This window comes from Zingiber officinale, chromosome 4B, assembly GCF_018446385.1.
Source record: "Zingiber officinale cultivar Zhangliang chromosome 4B, Zo_v1.1, whole genome shotgun sequence".
Classification (NCBI taxonomy): Eukaryota; Viridiplantae; Streptophyta; class Magnoliopsida; order Zingiberales; family Zingiberaceae; genus Zingiber; species Zingiber officinale.
This window is the reverse complement of record NC_055993.1, coordinates 63475560-63484709: the sequence shown is the minus strand read 5'-3', so window position 1 is coordinate 63484709 and position 9150 is coordinate 63475560. Positions and strand designations below refer to the sequence as shown.

Genomic DNA, 9150 nt, shown 5'->3' with positions numbered 1-9150 from the left:
AGAAGGAAGATGATACAATAAAACCACATCAATACACACAAATGAAAAAACTCCACACCATTAAGTGTGGCTGGCCACATAACTCCTCTCATTAATGTGGCCGGCCACATTAAAGAAAGGAGAGTGTAACCTCCAATGAGGTGGCACACCTCATGAGGTGGAGGTGATGTGGCAACTATGTGTCATGCCATGTAGGATGAGTCAACCTACATGATGTGACAATGCATCAAGTCAAACTTGATGTTTCAACTTCCAATTTGGTCAAGTCAAACTTGACCCAATCTCTTCCTTGTTGAGTTAAATCCAAGCTTTGATTCAAGTCAATTTTAATTTAATGAATCTCAATTCATTAATATAAATTGACTCAATGAATCAAATGTAAATTAGACTCATTCAACAATTGAATCTAATTGAGTCTAACTCAATAAGTCTAATTCGAATCCAATCTTTGGTTCATCATATGAACCTAATCCTATTGGTTCATCATATGAACCTAATCTCCATCCACATGTTCTTTGTGTGTGACCCAATAGGTTCTTGTAACGTTGGCAATGTTTCTAAACTCTTTTAGAAACATAAGCAATGAGCGGCATCTAGCAATACATCATTGCTACCCAAGTTACAAGAAATGTTGAGATCCAACATCACCTTGTGACTACTAATTGTGACTCCTCACAATATGTGACATTGTCCTTCTATCCTAGACATCTAGATTGATCAATGTGAGGCATAGACCGTGTCATCCTCTAATCAATCTAAATCTTGAACTCCAAGTAGACGCACTCGATCAAATGAGCTCAACATCTAATGTTGACTCATTTGGGCATGGCCATGCACTTAGTGGTCTCACTCTATCAAGAATAGCGATGTCGCTCCCATCATATGGGAGGGATAGATCCCATCTACATCACTCACATCCCTCTGCATAATTCGTTATATACCCAGTAATCGCCTTTATAGTCCACCCAGTTACGAGTGACGTTTGACGAAACCAAAGTACATAACTCCTTATGTAGGGATCCATGGTGACTTCAGGTCTAAGGACTAATAGTCATACTAATAGCATCATGAGAAAGTATATGACACTCATATAACGATCCATGATACTTTCTCAAGGCGGGTCATTCAGTATACATTCTCCAATATATACCCATGTGTCAACTTGATATCTCCATATCCATGACTTGTGAGATCAAGTCATCGAGTTGACCTACATGCTAGTCTTATTGCATTAACATCGTCCCTGAATGTTAATACTCGACTAGGAATGATTAAGAGTAGTGTTCCCTATATCATCTCACTATCGATTCAACCAATCGATTGATATAGGTAAGAACGATCTACTCAAGGACGTTACTATACTTAGTTTATTTGGCACTAAAACAAATAAGCATAATAACCAAACTATTGCCTTTATTAATATAAGAATATGATATACATGAGTCCATACAATCATCAAATGATTGGCTCTAGGGCTGTAACTAACATAAAGTCGGGCCCTAGTGAGTGAAGCTAGGTGGTGGAAGTCCTGGTGAGTGAAGCCAGACCCTAGTGAGTGAAGTTAGGTAGTGAATGTAACACCCCTAGAAAGCCTAGATAAGAAAGTAAGGATAATGAGAGTACGAATGAAAAGAAGGTGTAAATATTCTAAGTTAAATATTAAGATGGATTTAGATGATTAAAACTTTATGAAAGAAAAATAAAGTTGAGAATATAAATTATCTATGCATGATTTAAAATGTATGGAATTAATATGGACAAAAGGAAGAAATATGAGATAATAGATATATGTATGAAATATTTATGCATAATGCATAATATAGTAATATACGAATTATTATGTACAAAAGAAAATAAAATGTTAGAAGAGAGATTGAACCTTGGATCTCTTGTAAGGAACATGTATAGGATACCAAAGGGGATAGGAGAATTATTGATAAGGAGAGAAAGGATTAAGTAGTTAAGAATAAGAAAGGATTCTTTCTACTTAAAAGGAAAAGGAAGTAAAAAGAAATAAAAATATACATAAACAAGTTTTGATCCTTGGTTCTCTTGTGGATGCATGCATGTGTTAACCAAGTGGGATAGGAGAGGATATTGTAAGAGGAGAGATAGGAATTTTAATTAAAGGAGAGAAAAGAGAGAAATTAAGGGAAAGAAAAGAGAGAACTCAAAAGGCATTTCTCTAGAATATTCTTGTCATTTAAGGGAGAAATGAATAGGAGGATGAATCAAGTCAAGTTTCCTCCCTCATTTTAGTATAAATAGGCATGGAGGGTGACTTCAACTTCATCCCCCACTCATTCTCCTCCTCTCCTCCCTTTTGTGCCGAGACTCACCTCTCCCTCTCTTCTTCTTCTTGTTGCCGAGCAACACAAGAGGAAGAACCTCTTCTTCCTCTTCACTCTCTCCCTCTTTCTCTCTTGTTGTTGCCGAGCAACACAAGAGGAAAGAGAAGCCTCTTCTTCCTCCTCCTCTCCACCAAAAGACCTAGCCACTCCTCTCCTCCATTGGTGCCGAGCAAAGCAAGCAAGGAAGAAAGGTCCAAGCAAGTTCTCAACTCTAGGAAACTTAAGCGAAGAAAGTAAGCTTCCCCTCACCTGTGCTACAAGGCTTTTTATATATTTTTCAGATTTTATGAGGATTTTAAAACCTAGAAACAAGTTTGAGAAAATTCGGTTAAGAAGAGCTTTCGAAATCTAGTGAGGTTTAACTAAGTCTACACTACATGATAGATTTTCTATGCCATGGAAAAGGGATCTTCTTCATGTTTTTACACCTATATGATGCTTGATCAAAGGAGTACTTAACCCTAGAATTTCGGCCAAAAATATTTTTAAGAGGCTAGGGAAATTATTGTTTTACCCAACTAGTACGAAGTTCTCCCTATGAAATGTTAAGGATCCTGTATTAGTTTTCTTGCTTAGAAGATAATTGAAAATAAAAGAAAACCCACTCCTATATTTTGGCCAAGGAAGGGTTTAGGGTTAGGAAGACCCTTAAATTTAAATAAACATGCTCATGTGATAGAATACAAAGATCTTAAAAGATTCGTACGTTGAATAGTGTTAGAACTTCATGAATTCTTTCTTAGGGTTTTCATGATGAAATGGATAGCTTTGAAAAGCTTAAACAAAATGTTAATATGTTCAAGACCTTTGTGGTGTCATGATATGAAAGTTGATTAATGCTCTCATGTTTAATTGGAATGTAGAAAATGAGTACATGATATAAGACAAGTAAGATCACAAGAGTCCTAGCTTATTTATGATCCAATTTTATGTATGATATTCTTAGTAACTTTTGCCATGATATTTACTTAAGCTTTCCATGCTTTAAGTCACTTAAGAGACCTAGCTTAAGGACTAGTAGGTTTCGGCCATGAAGGAAATAAAAGAAAAAGGGAAAGAAACCTAGGATATGCTATGAAATTATGTTATATGCCATGATATGTGATAGCATAGGAAATGCTATACATAATGAGAAAAGAATGAAATTTATGTTATGTAAATGCCATGATATGTGATAGCATAGGAAATGCTATACATAATGAAGAAATGCTATGTTATGTAATATGCCATGATATGTGATAGCATAAGGAAATGCTATACATAATGAAGAATGTAATATGCCATGATATGTGATAGCATAAGGAAATGCTATACATAATGAAGAAATAAAACTATGTTATGTAATATACCATGATATGTGATAGCATAAGGAAATGCTATACATAATGAAGGAATGAAAGTATATTATGTAATATGCCATGATATGTGATAGCATAAGGAAATGCTATACATAATGAAAAGAAAGATTGTTAAGGACATGATATGATAGTTATGCATGATATGTTATTTTGTATGGTTTGTACCAAGGGTGAGCTCCGTAAACGCCCCGGGGTCGATGGAATAAGACTCGGGCCTCGTCAGTAATGGGCTTCTGAATGCCCTAGGTCGATGGAGTAAGACTCGGGCCTAGTATGTATGTATGGTAGGGTTCAAGACTTGCTACCTTGGACCTACTTAAGAAGCGCGCGCATGATGTATGTGGTACAAACCGGGATCCCCTCAATGATGATATTAATTTCAAGTATTTATAAGTATAAGTTTTCAAATTCACGATGCATTGCCTACATATGTGCTTTAAAATTACCTGATGATTAGATATAATGCCATGTGATATTATGATATGAATATGATACTCTTGTATGTTATATGCTTATGATACTACGCATGATATTAATATACGATGATTCGGTTTTAGTGAGTAGGAAAGGAACTTACTGAGCCATGAGTGCTCACAGCTTACTTTCCTTGTACCGCAGATAAAGAAGCTGGATGAGCTAGAGGAGCAACAGGAGGAGCAAATAGTGATGTGTGTGGTGGTGGCTCGGCAAGAACGATCCGGACAAATTAATATGATTAGTTATAAGTTCAATATATGCACATTTGAACAAATCAGAATATGTGATATTATGCTTAATAAATTAAATTCTTAAAGTTTTTATTCTTCCGCTGTTACAGTAAAACATGTACGTAAGTAGTATAAGAACGTAGCGCCGCCTTTGGTTGGGTAAGAAGGGTGGGCGTTACAGTGAAAGTCCTGGTGAGTGAAGTCAGGCCCTAGTGAGTGAAGTTAGGTAGTGGAAGTCCTGGTGAGTGAAGTCAAGCCCTAGTGAGTGAAGCTAGGTGATGGAAGTCTTGGTGAGTGAAGGCAAACTAGGTGGTGGAAGTCGTGGTGAGTGAAGTTGGGCCCTAGTGAGTGAAGCTAGGTGGAGGAAGTCCTGGTGAGTGAAGCCAGGCAATGGAAGTCCTGGTGAGTGAAGCTAGGCAACCCTAGGAGGAGATGCCCCTACGTTATATGTGACCGACTGGTTTTTGGTCGACCGCACGTGGTTGATCGGACCAGCGAATCTTGAATTCTATTAACACTATTTTACCTTACTATTTTATCTATTGTCCTAACTCAGTGTTGCAGGGAAGTTCAGCTAGGTCGACGGGTCGATCGGATAGTTGGCACGAAGTCCAGACTGGTCGATGGGCTGACCAGATGTCTGGTAAAAGGTAAGTAAACGTAAGTCACTAGAGGAGAGTGACTGTGAGGATGCATCCCAGTTGAGGGACAGTAGGCATCGGTCAAGTTTAGGTCCATTTGGGATCCCTAAGCTGAGACCTTGACTAGTTCCTGGTCCTGGGAGGATAGGAACTAATTACTCTTTTTATTATTTGTCTATATTTGTGCTAACACTTGTCTTGCAGGTTATTTGGACTACCACATGTTTGCAGGGCAAGAAAGCAAATTTGCCTTCAGGTGAACAGTACCCGAAGGTGCCTTTCACGTCTATGGAAGGCGCCTTAGTACTGTTCATAGAAGGCGCCTTCTATGGCTTTGGAAGGCGCTTTCCGCTGGATAATTTTGGTCGAAGTCTTGGATAAGCACTGAAATGATCGGGATTGATTTTACCTCATTGGAGGCGCCTTCCATGCTTATGGAAGGTGCCCTCCAAGTCTTTTATAAGACAGTCTCGAGTGTGCATTGAAACAACCACTACATACGAGCTACTGTGCGTTCATTCAAGGCTTCCGACTGCTCTCGATTGCTGCTATGACTCTACTACGAAGCTGCTAAGCCCGATGACTGATCCAAGGAGTTCCAGTCACGCCCGACAGATAGACATCAACACAAGAAGAGCTCTCATTTAGATCCATAAGAGTGTTGGTAACTTTGTCTTTGTACTTAATTATTATAAAAGGGCAAGTGTAGTATGTTGCACTTGACCTAACCTTTTTATACTCGATTCTCTCTTTCAGGGGTACCGGAAGAGGTTTTTAGTGGATTGTCCATCGATAGGTCTGTGGGACCTAGGCCTTGGAGTAAGAGTCACCGAAGGCTCTGAACCAAGTAAAAACCGCCTATGTTTTCTTGTGTCTTGGTTTTTGCTTTCTCATTTTCGTTTTCCACTTCGTACTTTGCTTTTAATTTTTAAAACTAAAAAATTTTTAAAAACCACGTGATTCACCCCCCCTCTCATATGCGTCACGATCCAACAAGTGATATCAGAGCAGGTACCACTCTGAATTGGTGCAATCACTACAACAAAAATGTTAAAAAACAACACCCCAAAGACAACGTTTTAAAGAGAAACTATTGCAAATTTACTCAACGACAATGGTTTTTGACAAAACCATTGTTTTTAAACTCCCTATTAAATATAAAAGACAATGATTTTGTGAAAACTATTGTCATTGAGCGACTTCTTTTTAAATCAACAATACTTTTTACAACGATTTCTAAAACCGTTGTCTTTAAGCTAGCGCGTTTTTAGGGGCTACGACAACAGTTTTGATAAAACCGTTGTATTTGACTTTGGTCATTTTTCCTCACAGTTTTGCTTTCTCTCTCTCCGAATATCTTTTAGTGCCGTGTTTTCCCCTTCGCGTTCTCGAACCCTAGCCATTTTTCTTTCCCTCTCCTCATACAATCTCTTCACACCATCTTGTCGATCGCACGACAGTAAGGGATGCCGCCTCCGCTAGATCTTCCTCCACGATGGTGTGCTCTCCTCTTGTCAAGTTTCTAATCTGGTTCTTGTTCATTTCTTCGATCCATTCGCTTTTCCCCTTTAGACTTCGGATTTTTCATCATTTTCAACGGTAAAAATCTCAACTTGTTTTCATCTTTTTTCCCAGATCCTTAAATGGGAGCTCAACACAACATGAGGCCGCATAACCTAGCTGTTGCAGATGTTGGTGCCAGCGAAGGAGATGGCCACGTGCACCTCCCGTGTCTGGCGGAGCTGATGTCTTACGAGGAGGCCGGCCGCCTTGATCCCGAGCTCGAGACCTTTGACTCCACGCTCCAGCAGCGCACCGGTCGCGCCATCTCCACCCTCACCGATGACGTCCAGGTCCGTTCCCTCTCCCTTGATTCCCTCAGGGAGATCACCGACTGCCTCCTCGAGATGAACCAGGAGGTGGTCAAGGTCATCCTCGACTGCAAGCGTAATGTGTGGAAGAACATCTAGCTGTTCGACCTCGTCGAGGATTACTTCCAGAACAACCTCCAAACTCTCGACTTCTGCACTACCGTCGAAAAGTGCCTCACTAAAGCTCGCGACAACCAGCTCATCCTCCAAGTCACGCTGCAGCGCTTCGCCGAGGAGGAGGACCACAAAGGTGACAATGCAAGGAACTCTCGTACTCTGATGGAGCTGAGGTGCTTTAAGGCGGCCGACGATCCCTTCACGGAAGAGTTCTTCAAGGCTTTCCGGTCCATCCACCACCAGCAACTCTAGATTCTCGACAAAATGCAGATGAGAAAGAATAAGCTTGACAAGAAGATCAAATCCATCAAGGTCTGGAGGAAAGTCTCGAGCATCATCTTCGCGACCACATTGACCACCTTCTTGATCTGCTCGATAGTTGTCGCTGCCATAGCCGCCCCGCCTATTGCTGCAGCTATGGCCGCAGCTGTAGCCATCCCGATTAGATCGATGGGGAAGTGGTTTGATTCGTTGCTCAAGGATTACCAGAATGCTTTGATTAATTAAAAAATATTTAAATGTGCATTATTCGTTGACAATTTTTTGTTAACATAGGGGTGTCAGGTTTCAATTGAGATCCAAGTGTTTTTTTTAAAAAAGGCATGAAGGGATGTTCAATCGAACTATCATATTATTAGAAGTAGGTATCGAGCCAGTGTAAGTCCATTTACATGTCTAAATATCATTTTATTTCTCATTCATCCACCATATTTTGTTAACATCTTTTTGATGCCAAATATGTATTTGACGGTCAACCTCCAGAGCTGAAGAAACAAGAACTTGCCAAAAGGCTAGTCTTTACAGTTTTGTCATTACCCCTCTCCTTTTCTTTGTTGCAAGATAATGATAATCTTTAAGCTTATTTTGTTCTTTAGATATTCAAAGAGGGAAGATGCAACTAACAATCTGAACACAGCAATTGAAGTCATTGCTTGTGCATAACAAGTACTTGTATTGGGACTCTTTAGTGTGCTAGAATTTCTTTTGCTGTCTTAATTGGTTACATTTGTTGTTTGCAGAATGGTGATCTGGAGGGAATTGAAAAGTACAGCAAAAGGACTGTCAAGGTAATCTTTGATATTGCTATTTTATTGGAAATTACCATGAGGATCTTATTGATTATGATGCAATCAGCATGAAGTTAGCATGCTGATTATCTGTTTTCTTCATATGTAACATAGATTTCTTTAAATATATTTTGAACTTTCAATTACTTTCTTGAAGAATTTGATTCCAATAGCTGACTGCAGAGTTTTTTCATAGGTAACCAAGCAACATAATGAAGATTGTAAACATGACACAGTTTTGCTTTCTCTTGCAAACATTTCCTAAAGTTGCATGCAATTGCTTATAATAAAATGACTGAAAAACTGCTGAGGTTGCAATTCACTTAGTAATTTATGATAACGTCTAATGTACATTTGATGGGGCTTTATTCAGTTCTCAAGACCATTACATCTCACGTGAATTTGTGCAGAATAAAAGTACTGGAGAGTTGAGCTTCTTGACATGTTTTATGAATTTAGCTGGCTCTATAGGTATGTTCTCCCAAGTGATTCTTGAAAAGAGATTTAACCATTTAATTCTTTTGTGTCATCTTTCATTTAATTCATGTGGGGCAATTCCTTAGCAACTGTGATTTTGTCAACCTTTTGGCAAATGCATCTTACTGCAAACTAGTGTGTGGGTGAAGATTTAAAGATCAACAAATATTTGTTCAGTCTAGAAAATGATGTTCACTGAGAATCTCATGGACTACCGGATCCTCAACTTCTTGATATGTAACACCCCACCCCTTCTCTAATTATATCCTTACCTTACAGGCTTACGAGGCGGAGGTTACTCTTTTCATATCTAATTTTATGCTCCCATTCTTACCTATTAGAAATTGCTCGATACCGAGACCTACTCAAAACTTGTTTCATGACAGGACGTGATTTGAAACCAAACAGAGCTGGGAGGGAGAGCTTCGAGCGGATCGAGGCTGTTCAGCCTTGACCGGCCGTGTAGCCTGGCCGAGGCCACAAATTGGCACGGTCGTGTGAAGGTCACACGACCCCATTATCTTGGTCGAACCAAAGAGGTGCATGGCCGTGTGAGTCCAA

The 9150-nt window shown here is 39.4% G+C and overlaps 1 pseudogene; it reads left to right on the top strand.

Annotated features, from left to right (window-relative positions):
- The first annotated feature begins 6700 nt into the window (after window positions 1–6700).
- Window positions 6701–7552, top strand: LOC121978290 (annotated as a pseudogene).
- Window positions 7553–9150: the final 1598 nt, after the last annotated feature.